This window comes from Equus asinus, chromosome 2 (genome assembly GCF_041296235.1).
Source record: "Equus asinus isolate D_3611 breed Donkey chromosome 2, EquAss-T2T_v2, whole genome shotgun sequence".
Classification (NCBI taxonomy): Eukaryota; Metazoa; Chordata; class Mammalia; order Perissodactyla; family Equidae; genus Equus; species Equus asinus.
In genome coordinates, this window is record NC_091791.1 from 53,518,887 (window position 1) to 53,539,166 (window position 20,280).

A 20,280-nucleotide genomic window follows, 5' to 3' on the forward strand; every position below is an offset into this window, starting at 1 on the left:
TTTAAATTAAATATGCAGCAAGCTGCGGTTGGCTGCTTGCCCCAGCCTGGGGGAGGGGGAAGGGAGAGTGTGTCTCTCCTCTCCTTCCTTTCTCTCTGTAGTTGTTTCTTTTCCTGTTTCTGTTTTTTCAGTGGAAGGAGCCTGGAGTTAAGAGCCCTAGGCTCTGGGCTGGGCTTTTCTGTAAATTCATTATGTGACATGATACAAGTCACTTTGCCCCCCGGGACCTTAGTTTCCTCTTCTAAGCAGTGAAGAGTTAGAGATGATCTGTGAAGGTCTTTTCCATATTCTAAGTTATCTCAAAATTCAGCTGCATGGATTTCCAATGAATGCCCCAAGCTTCATCTATGAGTAATGCCTCCTCACTCTTCCTGGGGTGCCTGGGGTGACTTGGTTCCTTTTCCCACAGACCCCCAGGGCCAGGAAGGCCACATTATGAGGGAAGGAGGCCCAGTAAAACGTGATCAATGGCCACTGAGCCCACATCTCAATTTTAGGGAGTAATAGAGAGTGGTGGGTATTATTGTCAATTGGAGAGAAAGAGGCCTCAAAAAAGGGGCAGTATCTACCCAACTCAGGTCAGGCTAGCTGTTGTCACTTGGGAATGTGCGCCACTGGGATAGCCAGTTCTTTTTTTTAAATTTAAAAGTTCTGAACTTTAAAAATTGGCAACTAATTAAAACAAACAGCTTGTGGGTTTCACAAAACAGAACAATAGGTCTGTGGTCTGAATTCATCTTGACGAGGGTCAGTTTGCTGGGTTCATGGACCTTGAGAAGGTAGAATTTCTGTTGTCTCTATCTCACACAGCTGTTCAGAGAATTGACAGTGTGCTGAAGTTGCAGTGAAGGACTATAGACCCAAAGGGTAGAACATGCGTAGTTTGTTCAATCATATTTTCAGTATGGAAATATCCACTGTTCCAGAGGCTAAGTTTTAGGAAACTAACTTTGCTCATATTCAGGTTTCCAATCCACCCTTGGCCTGGGTATTAATGGTTCTATTCTTTTTTGGTTAAAAATAATTTCTAATATTTACCTCCATGATAAAATTGTGGGGAAAGTAGGCTATAATGAAGTATATATTTAAATTTCAGAACTCTATTTTACATTTTGTAATAATGGTGGCTTTTTTTGTTATTATTAGTTTATTAAACGAAAATATCATTTTAGTTTATGATTGAATTTTAAAGATTTATATAAGATAATACACATTTTAGTTGATATTTCTATCATTTGGGTACATAGGTATTCTGTAGTACTATAATAATTGCAATACTAAGTCTTCAAAAGATAAGCAAATTGAGGGAAGTTTTGTTCTCTTCAAACTAAAATATTAGGCATAGTCTTTTTATCTTGAGAGAGAGAGAGACTCAGATGAAATGGGACTTAATCCTTTAAAACATTCACGTTAGTGGCTAGATTGCCTCTTTTCCTATTTTATCTATATAAGGAATGCAAATTTTAATTTCAGGAATGTATATGAAATACATCACAATTGTTCTAAATTTATTCAAGTGACGTTTGCGTATCAAATAGGCATGGGTAATTATTAGGAAACAAGACAGAATGATACTTTTACAGAATAAAATAATTGAAGTGGTACCTAAATATAAAAGCATTTCTGTTTACATGGATAGATAATAATCCTCTCTTTTCATTTTTCTATCTTTGATCTGAGTAACCTAAGAAAGAAAGACAGAAAGACTTTATTTCTTCTCCTTTCTTCTAGTGTTTGACTCATTTTCTTTTCCTGTATTTAAGCTTTTTATCTTTTTGCCTGTGTGTATTCTAAATGTCTTGGATTTGATCCATTAATTTATAGCATGTGAATTAAAATTTAAAAATGTTTTACACTTTTAAGCTTTCACTTATAGTGTGTGTGTATATATACATACACCATATTTTATATATATATATACACGTGTGTGTGTGTGTGTGTGTGTATAAGGTGAAGGATGCAAGTAAATAGGGTTTCCCTGTAAGCAGGGCAATGTGTGTGAAATATTTACCAAAGGAGATGGCGTGGGCACAATCAGAATGGACACTGGACATGGTCAGGACAAATGCCAGCTGTAAACAACTATTCCAGACTTACTGGTTCTTTTTAACAAGTTGCAACTGTGAGATTATTATCATTAGGATAATTATAGTATGGGAAGCTCTGAAACATTTGAGTACTGTATTAGTCTGGATAACTAACGACTAGCTGCCACAATAGACCAACTCTGAAATGTTAGGGGCTTTACACAACTAAAATTTTTTTTCTTGCTCACACAAAGTGGTGATGTCAGCAGAGATTGTCTTCCACTCTGAGACCCCAGTCCTCTCCATCTTGTGATGCTGCCGTATTAGTGCATCGATTCCGAAGTCACTGCACAAGAGATGGAAGAGGGCTCCCCGTGATTCTCACCCACCTTGACCTACAAGTGATACATGATGCTTCTGCTTACCTTTCACTGGCCAGAACTAGACACATGCTCCAACCTAACTGCAAGAGTGGAAAATGTAGGGGAGCACATCAATCGTTTTGTGAGTCTGCAGCCCATGTAGTGATGGTGATTTCAACCTCACATGACACATTTATCTAACTGATGGTGCCTTGAGACCTTTGCTGCTGAGTCATGGCCTGATTCTGTGACTTCTTTGCTTCTCTCACTAGCTCTGTCATACTCTCTCCAATCTCTATCTGGTTCAGATGCCCAAGAGGGACACTCTGATTGGCTTGTCATCATTATTTGTACAGAACCTTTGTTTAAAGCTATCTAAAATGCACTGGCCAGTCTATAGACAGACTGCTCTTGATTATGTGCCCACACCTGTTTTAGCCATCTGTGGAAAGGAGTTTGGGAATAAATTGCCTAGGAATTTAGAGATAAAATGAATAAATAAATTTGGCAGAACCATTTTGAATAGCGATGATTTAAAAGAACATCTAACAATGTCTTCATTGTTATTGAATTGTTACTACATTACAATAATTGCAAAATAAAAATTTGTCAAAATTTTTGTAAAGAAGTAAGGCTTTATTTTTTCAACCTTATTCAAGTAGTATGAGTTAAGACTAGCTTATATATGTCAGTCCACAAACTAAGGTGTACAAAAATGTAACTTTCTTAATATTTTCAGAAGCTGAATTTAAGGCCTATTTTGTGTCTCCATTCCATGGAGTTGAATAAACTTAATTTTGTTAAATTTCAGTCCTCCCCCACCTGCCCAGGATTGCATATAAGATTCAAGAGGTTTATGTAGCATCAAGGCATTGAAAAGTGTGTAATCTTGCCCTCTGTACATCCCCACTGTTTTCATGGGACATTGACCATGGCAGAGATCACCACTAATCTGCAGATACCCATTTTCTCTTTCTTTAGTCAAAGAACCACCTTATTTTTATCTGGGCACGTGGCTACCCACCTAGTAACTGCATTTCCCAGGCTCTCTTAAAACTCGGTATGGACATGTGCCTAAGTGCTGGCCAACGGGTGGCGAATGGGAATGGTGTGTCTTCTGGGTCATGCCCTTAAGTCTGCTGGTTCTTTTTCTCTTTTTCATAGGTTAGAATGAAGATATGCTGATGGTGAGCCAGCTTTGTTTCTGTGAAGGCATGAGGGCAATGGAGGGGGTGCGTGTGGAGCCACAAGACAGAGGTAACCTGGGCTTCTGGATGACCTGGTGGAGCAGAGCAGCTCTTTCTCCCTGGACTACTACTACCTTGCACGTCTATGTGATGGAAATTAGTGTTCTATCTTGCTGAAAGCTCTGTGATTTTGGTCTCTGTGAAAGCAGCTGAACCAATATCTTAAAGGATCCACCTACTTTCCAAGGTAGTTCCTGCTGTGTGCTCCCTTATTTCTGAGGGCCAAGCCTCTTCCAGTCTGCTGCTTCTTGGTGCCTCGTTAGTGTAGCACTCTGTGTTGATAATATTCTAATTCTTCCTCTATGAGAAAGCTGCACTGTGAGAAATTCTGTTTCTGTGCTTGTCTTAGATTTCTGGCATCATTTTGCTGCCACCACACCACTTTGTGGCTTTGGGAACTCTGTGGGACTCTTAAAGGACCATCTGCTTAGACATTACATACAGATTTTTCATCTACTGCTTTATGTGCCGGACACAAGAATTTAGAGAGTCCTATAGTTCCCAGATTCCACCTGGAGAGGGGCACAATATTCTGCTTTAGAATACCCAAACTTATCTGGGCATTTTATTAGTCCTCCCTCGGACCTCAACCAGAGGGCTCAGCTTAGGATGGGAGCGGGATCAGACTGGGGGCCCCTTCTCAGGAGCCCACTGGTAGCTTTGCTTTTCTTTCAAATCTACCTACTCCTCCTCATCAGAGAAATTTTCCTGATTCTTGAGAGCAGAGGAAGCTTTGTCCTAATATGTCAGCTTTCCTTCTAAAGCTTTTGCTTTAATGCCTCGGCCTAAGCTTTAAATATATCTTGTTTTCCGAATTCTGCTGTGTCATTCCTTCTCTAGGCAGTTAAGGCAGAATATCTCATGAGGTGAAGGGTGGTGATAACTAGAATAATATAGATGGAGGGAAGTGTCTGTTAATATTGCAAAACTTCATCTGTCATTTAACGAGCAGCCGATATTGCCAAATACTTGTCTTTTAGGAGATTCTTCAGTAAACAAAAATTATTTATCATGGTGCAGTAGAAAGTTCATTGGCTTGAGATTTAAAAGGTTTGTGTTCTGGTCCTAGTTTTTTTTCCCCTTTGGAAGCGTACCTTCTATGTCAATAGTAAAGTGCAAACGCAAAAGTTTCTCTCTTTTATCTGTGGACTTTGATTCTGTTGATTGTGCAATACTGGGAAATTGACCCAGATTTCACGCTTCAGTTTTTTCGAGATGTTTCTATAGCACTTTGTACCTCAGATACAGAGAACTTACGTGGAATAATAATAATAAATATTTGAATAGCGTTTCTAAGTGCCAGGTATTATTCCTAGTGTTTCACACGTACTAATTCATTTATGACTCATTTATGAGGTAGATACTGAGGTATAACCCAAAGCAGAGCCAGGATTTAAACCTACACACTCTGGTTCCAGGGTTTGTGCTCTTCGTTATTAAGTTAGACAATCTCTTATAACAGGGAATGATTTGAAGAAAAGGAATGAAAAATGTATTGTAATTATTGCAGTGCTTCCCTAGTTTGATTTACAAGTACCAATCTTTCACAAGTAAACTATGACTCAGCTCTGCCTAAATTATCCCGAATTTCAGATGTGCTGAGGAATAGCTGAATGAATGCTAATAGTACAGTGATTAAAATTGTTAAGCTATTGATTTCTATAAAGTGAATAATAAATACATGTACTTTAACCTATCCCCTTTCAAAAATGAATTCAGGTCAGGAATCAACACAAGCAACTCAATTTTAATTCCCACTTAGAAATAATAATTAAAAAAAGTATTAACTAAGTAATAATTAAGGGTTTCGTTGGCTTTTTTGAATTCTGCTCGTTAAAAGTCTTTTTACCCTGGCCAAACTAACTGAAATTGCATGATAAAACTCGATCACCATCTAGTGTCAGGACGGAACACTGCAGTAATCTTGCCTTTCTCTCCCTCTTCCTTTGGCAACTTCCTTCCGTATCTGTATCAATATTAACCTGCACTCCCAGGCGGTACTGTTTCATTTGTTTACCACCGACCACTGATTCTGCCGACTATTTTAATTATTTGATTTCAGAGTAACTCGTTTCATGACATGTCTCACTTCCAAAGCATGGTTTATTTTCTGAGCATGCTCTCAGGGGACCATAAGAATTTTCATCCAACTTAGAGACAGCGTCTAAATCCTCCGCATGTGCTCACCCCTAAAAGATCCCTTTACTTTAGCTTCAACATGCTAAACATGGGAAAAATCTTCAAGATATATATTTAAATTATTATGAAATATTTTAGACATTCACAAGAACATAAAGAATAATACATCAAATATTTGTGTACTCACTGTATTAGTTTTCTATTGCTGTGTAACAGATTCCTTCAAAATGCAGCAGCTTAAACAGCAAACATCTATGACCTCACATAGTTTCTGAGGTCAGGAATCAGGGAGTGGCTCAGCTGGGTGGTTCTGGCTCAGGGCCTCTCGAGAGGTTTCAGGCAAGCTGTGGGCTGGGGTTGCAGTCATCTCAAAGCCCAGCTGGGGCTGCACAGTTGGCTTCCAAGCTCACTCTTGTTGCTGGCAGGTTTCGGTTTCTTGCTGGCTTTCGGCCAGAGGCTCAGTTCCTTGACATGTGGGCCTCTTCACAGGACTTGCTTCCCCAGAGCAAGAGAGGAGAGGGAGTGTGAGGGAGAGAAAGAGAGAAAGAGGATGGGAGAGAGGAAGGGAGGGAGAGAGGGAAGTCATAGTCTTTTTTTAGAACCTAATCTCAGATGTAACGTTTCACTTCTACCGTATGTTATTGGACACACAAACTGGTGTGACTGGGCCTGGTACCATGTGGCAGGGGACTACACAAGGGTGTGAATAACAGCAGGCAGCCATCATTGGGGCCATCTTGAAGGCTGTCTACTATACTCCCATCAAGCTTTACCAAATAGTAACATTTTACCCCATTTGTGTAACTGCCTCAGGGAATCAGTTTAGCCCAGGGCTAAATTCTGAGAGAGACAAATGGGAAACAACTTTTCTCCCACAGTGGCTTTCAACCACACTCTGCTAAAGCTCCCTTCCTCCGTCTGTGACTGACATCTCTGGTAGATCCCATAGCTTTTCACTCGCATTTAGCTGTAAGAAGACTCCCATTTTCAGATATGAAAAAGCTTAGTCCAATCCCATATGCAGCTCAAACCTTATTTCCTTAACTCTTCTTACTGCTGCCTCTGTAAGGAAGGAGATCATGGTTGTTCTTTCAATAATTTTTCTGACTCTTTCTCGCCTCTTTCCTGCTTTTTAGGTGTTCTAGCAAAGGGTCCAGCAAATGGCTTAAAGAGGAGCAAAAAATCTTTGTACTTAGGTATATAGTCCTCTCTTGGCTAATGCTGGTCGGACCTCATTCCCTCCGTTAATCTAAGCATCCAAGCACAGGCTCTTCAGGTGGAGATGTAGGTTATTTGGAGAACTCGTGAACAGGGCTTCATGCTGTTCAAGTCATTCTCCAACTGGCTTTTTGAAATCCACTCTCAGCCTTTGGCCCACATCTTTGGGACTTCACCCTACACAGCGTCTTCCTGCCGAGGACCCTTGGCCTCAGGAACAGTTGTTCTTGGGTGGCAAGGTCTCTTCAAGATGGCTCATGCCTAGCTACTCCCTACAGGTCATTTTGGTCAATGGGAAAACATCATGTGTCCTTTTCTTGCCAAAAGCTTACCCATTTGATTAGCCCCCTCTTCCCACCCTGTAACTCTGTACTGCTCCAGCCAGTCTCCTGCCTTTAGAATTCTCTAGAGGGGCACAAGATCCCAGGTACAGATGCCAACAGATGCCTGTGGATGCTCATTGTTTTCCTTAGAACTCTTGTTGCTCTCTTCTCTGGTCTCAAAGCAGCACCAGCGTCTGCAATGTCAGGGCTCTGTAAATATCCAGGCAGGAAGGGAGATGCCAGTTCACTCTCTTCTAGGCACTCCCAGGCCCTATGACTGATTTGCTTGGGGTCCCTCAATTGTCTTGCCAATTGGTGTGAAGCATCCGACCATGGGAGAGAGGAAAAAGCCAAAAAGTCCTCTTCAAAGCACTACAACAATGAATGTACAGCCTTCTCTTAAAAGGTCTGGGGATGGCCGATGGGGATTGATATTTGAAGGATCAGCTTGGTCATTTTTTATAAAATTTCACAGAAATGTGTCTAATAAGTTTCTTTGGGTTCAGAGCCTTAGCTGAATTTCAAAGATAATACGAAAATCTCTTTTCACATCCTATTAAATTTCACTCAGTTTAAAAAATGTAGAAATTTGCAGATTTAGTTGAAGTCCCCTGTGTGCACTTGTCCTCAATTCTCCCCGGCTCCTTGCCTACCTAGAGGATAATCATCATCCTGAATTTGATGTTTTTCAATGCCATCTATGTTTAATACTTGTCTGAGTCCATTTGGGCTGCTATAATAAAAATACCACTGACTGGCTGGCTTATAAACAACAGAAATTTATTACTCACAGTTCTGGAGGCTGGAAGTCTGAGATCAGAGCGCCAGCATGGTCAAGTGAGGGCCCTCTGCTGGATCACAGACTCCTCGTTGTATCCTCACATAGTGGAAGGGACAAAGGACTCTCTCAGGCCTATTTTGAAAGGGCACTAATCTCATTCATGAAAGTTCTGCCCTTATGACCTAATCACCTCCTAAAGGCCCCATCTCCTACTATTATCACATAGGGTATTAGGATTTCAACATCAATTTTGGGGGGGACAGAAACATTCAGACCATTGCAATACTATTACCATATGTATGTGTACCCATAAAGAACATATTGTAGGTAGTTTTTCAAGCTTAGGGGAATGATGTTTTAGCATACACTGCTTAACGTGTTTTTGAAATTTATCCGTGTGGATACCTGAAACTCTAATTCTACCTTTTAACAACCTTATAGTATTTCACTTATGAATATAATATATTTTATTTCAAATTTTATGGGCCAGCCCCGGTGGCCTAGTGGTTAGGTTCAGTGCACTCCACTTTGGTGGCCTGGGTTCAGTTCCCAGGTGCAGACCTTCACTGCTCTGCTAGCGGCCATGTTGTGCTGTGGGCCCACATACTAAAAAATAGAGGAAGATTGTCACAGATGTTAGCTCAGGGAGATTATTCTTCAGGAAAAAAAAAATTTCCTCTATTGGACATTTAAATGATTTTCTTTTCTTTTCTTTCTTTTTTTTTTTTTGCTGTTGCCGATAATGCAGCAATCATCATCCTTGCACTTGTCTCCTTATGTACCACAGTATATACACCTAAACGAAGTATAGAGGAATTGCTTGAAGGTTATGCTAATTTACATCTTTACTAGTGTTGAAGGTTATGCTAATTTACATCTTTACTAGTGTTGTCAGATTTCTCATTTATGTTACTACCACCAGCAAATCCAAATCCTCAGCAACATTTGCTATTATTGGATTAAATAATTTTTGCCAGTTACCTTGTTTTAAATTGTAAATGCATTTTCTTGATTGTTCACGTGATTGAACATCTTTTCATATGTTCTTTCTTCTGGTCTCCTTTTACGTCTTTTTGGATAGGTCATTGCAAGTCCACTCAGAAAGCCCCTAGTCTGGAAAAGCCTTATGCCATGTAAGGAAGCCCTCATGTCAATTTCAAATCACTAGGCTCGATGGCACAGCTAGAAATTGTAAACACAGAATTCAGACCTTATGGTTGCACATGGCCATTCCAAGTTCATCACTTTGTTGTAAGAGTTGAGCTGGACATTAATGATGTAATCTCCAGGGCTGTTAAAAGCCCAAACACCCATGAGATTCAGTACCCTTTATCCTCAAGGGAAACTCCCTCCACCCCAGTCTCTGCTGACTGTGTATATGATCAAATTTATATATTTTGTTGCTGAAATAGTCTATATCCTTTCTCTTTTACTTTTCTGCTTGAGAGAGATGTATTAAAAATATCCCAAATCAATTGTGGATTTCTAGATTTCTTCTTTTATCTATTTAGAGATTATGTTTTTAGATGCATACACGTTTATGATTGCTATGCCTTCTTAAAGGATTTTCCCTTTAATACTATGTATTTTCCTTCATAATCATTATTAATATATTTGTTTAAAATCTATTTGATATTAATATTGCTATAGTAACTGTTTTGTTTAGTATTTGCACATTTTACACTTTTCTGGGGTTTTATTTTCAGCTTTTTAGTGTAGTTTTGTTTTAAATATGTTTCTTATAAGGAGCATGTAAGTGGATATTTTTATCCCTTTGGAAAAATACGATAACATTTTGCTAATAATTGCAATTGTTATTATAATTTGATTATGGATAAATTTGGAATTATTTCTAACACCTTATTTTGTGTTTTCTTTTTCCTCCCTTTCCTCCACTATAGTATCTGACACTTGGTAAGAACTGTATGTGTTTGCTCTTATTATTACTACATTGAATTGATAAAGCTTTTTTTTCTTTCTTTTTTTTTTTTTAAGGAAGATTAGCCCTGAGCTAACATCTGCTGCCAATCCTCCTCTTTTTGCTGAGGAAGACTGGCCCTGAACTAATATCTGTGCCCATCTTCCTCTACTTTATATGTGGGATGCCTGCCACAGCATGGCTTGACAAGTGGTGTATAGGTCCACACCCAGGATCTGAACTGGTGAAACTCGGGCCGCCGAAGCAGAATGTGTGAATTTAACCGCTGCACCACCAAGCTGACCCCTTGACAAAGCTTTTTATATTCCTTTTTTCCCCCTTTGCTGTTTTATAAACTATAGATTTTGTTTCTAATTTTAGTACTAATACTTAATTTAAAAACATATATTTAATTATCTCCTCTAACCAGATATAAAGTCATTCACTATTTCTGTTCCCCTCCTGTATATAACATGGGCCTTTGAACATTTTAGCCACACGTTAATCAACCCCACCTCCATCTTGTTGTGGTTGCACATGTTTTGTTTGTTCCTTTTTTAACATACAGAAGAAATATTATTTGTCATGCTCATTAATTAAAATTACTGACACTTTCTGTCATTTTTTCCTGCTTATTGCTTTTTCTTAATTCTGCGCTTTTCTTCCTCTTCATTTTCATTCTTACTGAAATGTATTCTTTTATTATTGTTTTAGTGAGATTCTGTGGCTATTAAACTGTCTCAGTGTTTTTCTGAAAACATTTTTATTTTGCTCTTATTTTTCTGTGATATATTAACTGGAAATAAATTTCTAGAGCAATATCTATTGCTGATGAGAAATTTGCTGTCAGTCTGTCATTCCTTTATGAAAAATGTGTCTTTGCTATTCAGAAGCTTTTAATTTTCTCTTTATCCTTGACGTTATGTAGTTAAATTACAGCATGTCTAGGTATAGATTTATCTTTATACATTTTGGTTGGTATTTGAATTCAAGTTTTGCTCTGAGGGACTGATATCTATTTTCAATTTTGGAAAAATTTTAAGTATTATCTGTTTAACTATTGTTTTTCTTAAATTACCTCCAATTTGTCTTTGTGGAGCTCCTATCTTATATGTGTCAAAGTCCTTTAATTTATCCCTCATTTCTCTTAAGTATCTTTTCATCATTCATAATCGTGTGTCTGTCTGTCTGTGCTGTGTTCTGGGAAAGTTTTTCACTGATATCTTCCAATTCACTAGTTTTATTGTTTAGTATGTCTGGACTAGAGTTTTCCTGATTATTGAATTTTTAATTTCAATGACTCTATTTTTGCTTCCATGATTTAAAATTAAATTCTTTCTGATGTAACGTTTTTCTTTCTTTTTGTTTTACCCTTTTGCTTGTTCTTGCTTCACAAATTCTTGCTTCACAAAGATGAAACTTATTCCTCATTGAACTTAGTAAAAATATGCTTATTTCTAAATTTTGTCAGACTCTTTCAAAAATTAATTCATTTTGGAACTATTTACCTTTGGATTGCAGAATTTTTGTCTATGTTTCTTAGCAGAAGATAGCGTTTTTCATGGTTTTGGAATTTCGGTTTGTAGGCACATTTTGAAGCACATGTATACTTATGAATAAAGCATCTACTTTCCCTCTATTCTCATTAGAATGGGATGGGGTCTGCTGTTTACAGAGAAGAAGGCTTATTTTATAAACTAACTATTAAGCTTTAATCAAGCTCCATGAATAATTCCCTTTTGTTATCCTTTCATCATTAGTGAAGGTTTATCTTGGTGGCCCAAGCTTGTGGATGCCTGTGGAAGTGATATGTGATCATCTCTGGGCCCGAGTGTTGAAGGGGTGACCCAGGATGGCATGGTAGTGGCTGCAGTAATTAGTGAGAGATCTCCAAGGAGAAGATGAATCTTGAGATGCTAGTGTTGATTTTCTCAACCTTTTAGAATTCAAGCTCCATTAGCTAAGAAGATTTGGTCAATCTTTAGTTTCAATTATGAAAACAAATGGTATGTTCTCCCACACTGCCTTCCCCCAACCTAATGTCACACTGATATGAAATAAACTTTCAAACTACACTTAACAGTCTGGAGATCTGACATACTTTTGCTCCTTCTCCTTTGAGAATGACTGACTGGGAACATGATCTAGCTGTTCCTTCCCATATGTAGAGTCTCTTTATAATTGCCCATATAGCGGGGACCAAAGTTTTATTTTATTAAGGAAACTGACAACTTTCCTTTCAGAGGACAGAAACACCACAAAATTCCTGTTTCATGTTTTTCAGACTTAAAAAACATAATATGTATTAGTATGTTGTGGAAGGAAGCAAAGTAACATGAAAGCAGAAGGAAGAAAAAAAGTTATCCAGAAACCTATGGTTTAGAAATAACTATTAATATTTTGGCACATTGTTCTGTATAGAAATCATTTAAAAGTGATATATACAGTACACACTGTTTTGACCTACATCTTCTCTAGCAATATACTGTAAACATTCAATATACCAACAAGCATTTTCATAAGCATGTTTAAAAAAGCCTATTCTAGCACGTATAAACTTAAGCATATCTTAGTATTATTGTCTCAGTTGCATTGAAGATTGATGGAGAGGATTCATCTTTGGGTTCATTCAGTCACTTGTTCATTTCTTCAATGCACATTTTACATTGTCAGTTATGTTCCAAGAACCATGGTAGGAACTGGGGCCATGGAGTTGGGTCAGATGTTTCCTTATCTTCACTTTCATCCCCGTAGGCTCAGAGGCCATTGGGAAAGAGAAATGTGTTATTGGATAAGTACCACACAATGTCATAAAGCACTATGGGAGTACAGAGGAGGGAATAACTGCCCTGTTTTATTGCCATCGAATCGCCTCTGTTGTGAAAGGCACCGTATTTCACACACTCTTAAGAAAGGGAAACAAATCCAACATGCAGAGTCTAGGAGGGGGTCCCCTCTCTCCATAGCAAAAAGTGGGAAAGACCAAAAGGCCTCATCCTCATTAAACAGCTAAGTAAGAAAAAACCTTCTGTGCAGAGAAGATGAGGCAGAAACTTTGGATATTTCAACCTGGTCCTGGGTGGAAGAGGAAAAACTAAATTTCCCTTGAAAATTGGAAGCACAAACAGTTTCTCATTCTGCTTTCTGGTCTAAATTTACTCCACCAATATGGCTCAAAAAACAAGGAGAGAATTTAATTTAAAGTGGTCTCAGTTTGATATGGACCCATGTGACTGGCAGAAGCAAATGCGAATCCTTTCTAGAAAAACTTGACTTCAATCCAGGCTGACAGCAATTGATATGACTACTAACAATAACCATGTCTCAATTTCAGTGATATTAAAATATGAAAAAATATGCAACTATGCATCATAGAAACAATGAAATGCAATTACTGCTGGGGAAGAACAGATCAACGTGTCTTAGAATTAAGCCTATAGGCTTCAAAAAGTCTACATAGGTAGAAAATAAAAGGAGACAGCACTGATAGAAGCAAATGCAAATCATAGGAGGAGATCTTCCATCTGGTACTCTTCTGTCCACACTAGAAGTTCAGGACACCCTTTTGCAAAAGGTGATGGCTAGCCCAAGGTTTTTGAAATTCAGAGCCTAATGTTATTCCTTACGATATCCCAGTTCCTAGGATAGTGCTTGGTGTAGAGCATGTGTATTAGTCTGCTTGGGCTGCCATAACAGGATACCTCAGACTGAGCGGGTTAAACAGAAGAAATCTATTTTCTCATAATTCTGGAGGTTAGAAGTCCAAGATTAAGGTGTCAGCAAGGTTGTTTTCTGGTGAGGACTCTCTTTCTGGTTTGCAAATGACTACCCTCTTGCTGTGTCCTCATGTGGCCTTTCCCCTGTATGTGTGTGGAGAGAGAGCTCTGGTGTCTCTTCTTATAAGGACACCACTTTAATTAGATTGGGGCTTCTTCCTATAATGACATCAGACCTATTGGATTATGACTTTATTTAATCCTAATTGCCTCCTTAAAGGCCTTATCTCCAAATATGTTCACATTGGGGGTTGGGCTTCAATATGAATTTTGAGGGGGACACAGTTCAGTCCATAACACCATGTCTTTAATAAATATTTGTTAAATTAACATCAGTCATTTCCATAGGTCTCCCTATTTCTGATGGTCATTTTCCCTTAACATAATCTAGAGCTGATCTGTTAGGCTTTCTTGTGCCTGTATGAATTTGATATTTTCCTCTTTCTTCTTGATCTCTTCTGAAGACATTGATATCCCTGGTCTTTCAGGTATTCCCTTATATTTCATAATTTTGGGTATATGCAACATACTTTCCAGAATGGCCAGAATGAAAAGACAGAAATACCAAGTTGTGGCAAGGATTTGGGGCAGCAGGAGTGCTCACACACTGCTGGTAGAAATGTAAATTGGTACAACCATTTGGCAAACTCTTGGGCAGCATATCAAAGCTAAACACATGCATACCCGATGACCCAGAAGGCCTGCTCCTAGGTATTTATCCAACAGAAATGCAGCCATATGTTCACCAAAAGACACAGACAAAAATGTTCAGAGCAGCACTGTTCATAATAGCCCCCATGTGGAAATTACCTAAATGCCCGTCAAAAATAGGTGAATAAATAAATTTGTGGTATAGTCACTCAATGAAATCTTATGCAGCAATGAAAAGGAATGGTCTACATCTACGTGCAACCATACAGATAAATCTTCTAAATATTATGGCAATGAATGGTAAGGGAACCAGTGGTGTACTGGCATGAGTGAGTTGTAGAAGACGTTCACCCCAGGTGGAGACAGTAAGGGTGTGCATTGTCTGTAGAGAATTTAAAAACAATAATAAAAGTGACTAAAAATCAGTTTTTCTTTTTTATTTGCACCATGTGCATTCCTTCTAAACAATACTAGTGATGAAATACTCCTTCCTGCAGGGGCAGACCATTCCTTCCCACACCCCCAGCACCGTCACCACTGGAGCAAAAGAATTCGCCACAAAAGAGTGTACACTATACGATTCTGTTTAATAAAGTACAAAAGCAGGCAAAACTGATCTAGGCTGTTAGCAGTACCCTTTTGGGGTAGTGATTGGAATGAAGCAGACAGGGATTCTAGAGGATGGAAATGTCCTGGATGTTGGTTACAAGGGTGTGTTCAATTTGTGAAAATTCATTGAGCTGTACTTTTATGATCTGTGCACTTGTCTGTATATTATACTCCAATACAAAGTTTTTTAAAAAGCTACAATGTATGTTTTAAAAATTAGATGTACTTAAGAATTATTGGGCCGGCCCTGATGGCCTAGTGATTAAAGTTCTGCACTTACAACTTTGGCAGCCTGGGTTCACTTCCCAGTTGTGGAACCGTGCCACCCATCTGTCAGTTGCCATGGTGTGGCGGTGGCAGCTCACAGAAAAGAACTAGAATCTTCTTACAACTAGCATATACAGTTATGTACTGGGTCTTTGGGGAGAAAAAAACATTCAAAAAAAGGAATTATCATTTTGCCTAGGAATGTATTTCTGGCTTGATTTTGGGAAGAAATCCTTCTGTCTGCTTTGATGGAAATTTCCATCAGGATCACTCAAGAGACCGTAACTGAGACTTTTAGAATCAACCCCTAAAAACTCAGCACCGGCATTTATTGAGTACCTGCCACGTGGGAGAGGTACTGAGCCAGTGCTCTGATGATAAGATAAAGGAGCTGCTGCTTTTGCTGAGAAGAAAAACTGGCTTATAAAGCAGTTGAACTGCTTGGGACTTAATCACATGAAACTAGACATTTACCTTTAAACACAGATGGCAGATAACCTGTAATATCTCTCCTTTGCTGTTTCTGTGGAGTGTGAATTCTTTTTGAGGTCACTAACCTTGCAGAAGAGGGACAGTGTTGGAGTTTGAAGAATGAGAGTGGGTGGGTGGAACAGACAGATGCTAAAAGAAACAGCTGAGGAAAAGCAAGAGAGAGGAGAGAAGACATTGCTCCTTCCATCCCCACTACCCAGAGTAAAGAAAGAGATTAAATGGAATCAGACCATCATTCACAATCACTGAATAACAGAATGCAAATCTCTTCACCCCAACCAAAAAGTAGGAAGGATGTCACCTCAGAATAAAGGGCTCTCTTTTAAATGTAGGAAGTTTAGGGGCTGGCCCTGTGGCCAAGTGGTGAAGTTCACACACTCTGCTTCGGTGGCCCAGGGTTTTGCCAGTTTGGATCCTGGGCACAGACATGGCACCACTTGTCAAGACATGCTGAGGCAGCATCCTACATGCCACAACTAGAAGGACCCACAACTGAAAATATGCAACTATGTACCAGGCAGCTTTGGGGAGAAAAAGGAAAAATAAAATCTTTAAATTGAGGAAGTTTAGTTTTATGAAAAATCTACTTCTTCTTCTTCTTCTTCTTTTTTTTTTTTGCTGAGGAAGATTTGCCCTGAGCTAACATCTGTTGCCAATCTTCCTCTTTTTGTTTGAGGAAGATTCTCCTTGAGCGAACATCTGTGCCAACCTTCCTCTATTTTGTATGTGGGTCACTGCCACAGCATGGCTGCCAATGAGTGGTGTAGGTCTGCACCCAAGAACCAAACCTGGGGCGCTGAAGCGGAGTGCACCAAACTCAACCACTGGGCCATGGGGCTGGCTCCCCAGAAATCATCTTCTTTATACTTACTTTTTATATTTTCCTGTGAACTGGCAAAATTTCATCACTGGGTGGTTTTGAGAGGCATCTCTGCTGTAGCCCAGGGGTTGGCCAATTTTTTCCACAAAAAGTGAGATGATAAATATCTTAGGTTTTGGGGGCCACGTTAGTTACAACTATTTGACTCTGCCATTGTAGCAGGAAGCAGCCATGGACAATATGTACAGGAATGGGTGTGACTATGTGCCATAAAACTTTGGACACTGAAATTTTTGGACCCTAAAATTAGAATTTCTTGTTACTTTTTTGTCACAAAATATTATTCTTGTTTTGTTCCCCCTCGTCCAACCATTTAAAAAGGCAAAAGCTGTTCTTAGTTTGCAGAACTAAGACGTACAAAACCAGGTGGTGGGCTGGATTTGTCCTGCAGGCTGTAGTTTGGGTTCTGGAGATTTATTTGTAAAATGGAGGTAATACTAGCACCTCCCTCAGGGTGCTGTGTGTGTGTGTGTGTGTGTGTGTGTATTAAATGAGGAAGTGCATAGAAAGCACTCAGCACAGTGTCAGATGTACTAAATGCTCACTACTGTTATTTAATGTTATTTGAATTAAGCTTTTAGGTTATTTAAATATTTTGTATGTAACAGTTTTCTTTCTTCATTTTAGAGTTTCCTGGACTCTGATGTTTTTCTTGTGTTTTCACAACAATAGCCTGGGGCTTTATTTAAAGCAGGTGCCATAAATACTGAAAGTGAAAAATTAGTTAAATTTAAGAAAATTAAGTATTTCTAGAAACAGTTATCTGGAAGGTAGGAATTAGAGCAGCAGCCCGTACCCACTGCTGGAGGCTCTCGGGCAGGTTTGCGTGGCATTCCCAGGCTCTCATGCAGTGCCTCTTCCAACTCCGGCTCTCTAAGTGTTTGTTCAAGACCTCTTCAGTCTCAACTCTCTGTGTGGGGGCAGAGCTGGCGCCCTCACCTCTTCGCTGTTTTCAAGGGCACTTCCACTGTAGTCCCAAACTTGCTCGCCTCCCCCGACAGGTCAAACTCAGAGGCTAAGTTCCCTCTCCTTGACAGGCAGCTTAGCCGCCACCTTTATACGCCCCTGTGGGATCTTACTAACGGTCTCCCAGTGACTTGTTAGCTTATTCCTTCCAACCACATCCCAATCTTTGTGCAAGGAATTTTGGTAAATACAGCCTTCTCTATTTGGTTACATTTCCTGCAATATCTTAGTGCTTGCCTGCCTCTTAGCCCAGCTCAGTGTGCAGAGATCAGCTTGCTAGTGGGTTTTGGCCAAAGGAGGATAAAAACCTTAGCTCTTCGGGGAGGGGAATGCAGTGTGTCCCACTCAGATTTAGTCCCCTGGTCCAGTGTAGGGAGAGAGGGATCTCAGGCAGAGAGGAAGGTGTTTCAGAAGACGCTCTGTGAGATATTGAGATAAACTGCTGTTTGGATGTTAAAGAGGGACACTGGATTGGGTGAGGGGGCATTCTCTGCACTCCCGTATGGTTCTTCTGTGCCTGAGAACTTGGAGGGTGGGCACAAATGTGCTGCTCTGTCTGAGGGGAGAGGACTCACAACGGGCTTCAGACATCTTTGTGCAATTTTGCAGGTGAAGAAAGCCTAGGCAATAAACCTTACCCAGGAGTGTGTCCACTGGGATTGCAACCTGCTAGTGGATGCATTGAAACCATTGGTGTGGAGACTGCGTGGATATTCGAAACACAGGCTTTAGTGTCAGATGTTGTACCAGTTACTAAGAACCTTGGGCTATTTCTTTATCCAGAAATAGAGATGATAATACCTACTGTATAGAGTTGTTGAAAAGGTTAAGTAAGATAATACATGTAAAGCATGTGGTAAGTGATATTAAAATATCAGAGAGACATGGGTCAGTAACATAGGAGATGTTCCTGGCAATGTGACCCATTTGAATTTATAAAGCGTGGTCTGGCATTTAGACACACGAGTCACATATGTTTCCATGTGCCTTGGGTGGCCATGAAATTGAGTGATTTTTCCCCCCTTTAAAAACCACATCCCTTTAATAGAAAACTACAGCAAACACCATGCAATATGTGAAAAGGACCACTTATTTATTATCACTACATGTCAAAAACCATCTGGAGCATTTTCTTGGAGCAGATGTGTGCCAAATTAACTTTGGAAACAGAATTCATGTAGGGTATTTCTGTTAGCACAATGAATGCAACTAGGACAGATACGGATAAATTTTTCAAAACAATATTAAACCATATCACAGTCAGGTAAAAAACCATGGTGATGCCCACATTCTTAGAATTTGCAGAGTGCACAGGAAATGTCAATAAACTATCTCTTAATGTAAAAGAAATTCATTTAGAAATGATCCGAAATTCAGAAGAGCTTTAAAAACTTGACCATGAAGACTGAAAATATTTAATTTATTGCTGTTCATGGCAATGGTAAGTATTAAGTGTGATATTTTGATTTATAATAAGAAATGTGTATTTGGTCTTTGTCCCATTCCTGGCACAGAGCTTCTAAAACCCTGGGAATTTCCTGTGATGAAAGTGATTAAAGTGTCCTTTGTTATGTTAAGGAGGTGACTTTGGGAAACTCCTAAGGATGGAGGCTCGTCGCCAGTGGAGTCCACTGTGTGATTAGGGGGCTGGAACTTTCAGTTCAACCCCCAACCTCCCGGGAGGGGAGGGGGACTGGAGATTGAGTTCCATCACCTATTGCCAATGATTTGATCAATCATTAAATCAGGCGCATGTAATGAAGCCTCCATAAAAACTCAGGCGGAGGGGGTTTGGAGAGCTTTTGGCTTGGTGAATACGTGGAGATTTGGGGAGACTGGCATGCTCAGAGAGAGTGTGGAAGCTCCGCACCCCTTCCACATACCTTGTCCTATGCATTTCTTCATCTGGCTGATCTTGAATTATATCCTTTTATTATAAACCCATACTCTAGTAAGTAAAATGTTTCTTTGAGTTCTGTGAGCCGATCTAGCAAATTAATCGAACCCAAGGTGGGGATTATTGGAACCTCCAGACTATGGCTCGTTGGTCGAAGCACAGGTGACAACTTGGACTTGTGACTGAAATCTGAAGAGGGGGAGGAGGGACAATCTTGTAGGACTGAGCCCTCAGCCTATTGGACCTGATGCTATCTCTGGGTAGATAGTGTCAGAATTGAGTTGAATTGTAGGACACCCAGCTGGTGTCAGAGAACAGCTTGGTCTTGGGAAAAAACCCACACATTAGAACTGAGTGCAGAATCCTATTAAGAAATAGAGTGATCTTTTGTTGATTCTTAAGGAGGGTCTAATTCTCTTTCATTCACAAACACCCTGTGCTGGGACCTGGGAATAAAAAGTCTGTTAAGAATTAGTCTCTGCCCTCAGAGGTTTTAGTTTAATTGGGAAGCTGGTAAAGCAACACATCCAGTGTGGTTAAAGGCTAACATTCAGGTGTGCCTTGGATCCCATGGAAGTCCAGAAGATAGCCATAAAAACCAGACTGATGGGTCAGGGAACACTTCCCGAAGGGGGAGAAACTTGAGAGATGAGGGAAAGTTTGCAAAGCAAAAAGCAGGCAGGGGGTGGGGTGGGAGGGGTGATGGTGGTGGTAGGGTGGGACATCA

The 20,280-nt window shown here is 39.7% G+C and overlaps 2 long non-coding RNA genes across 7 annotated transcripts in view; one reads left to right on the plus strand and one right to left on the minus strand.

The window, feature by feature from the left end:
- The window catches only part of LOC106826183 (uncharacterized), a 51,237-nt gene extending 44,457 nt beyond the window's left edge, over positions 1–6,780 (minus strand). The window contains exon 1 of one of the 3 annotated variants that reach the window (XR_006518127.2): positions 5,963–6,780. This is a non-coding gene — a long non-coding RNA (uncharacterized lncRNA). The remainder of the gene's footprint in view (positions 1–5,962) is intronic. The other 2 variants (XR_006518128.2, XR_001396828.3) reach the window with 2 other exon arrangements.
- LOC106826184 (uncharacterized) overlaps positions 1–20,280 on the plus strand; it is a 144,082-nt gene that overhangs the window by 34,961 nt on the left and 88,841 nt on the right. For all 4 annotated transcript variants that reach the window (XR_001396829.3, XR_011495279.1, XR_011495280.1 and 1 more), the window contains one exon: positions 3,554–3,646. This is a non-coding gene — a long non-coding RNA (uncharacterized lncRNA). The remainder of the gene's footprint in view (positions 1–3,553; positions 3,647–20,280) is intronic.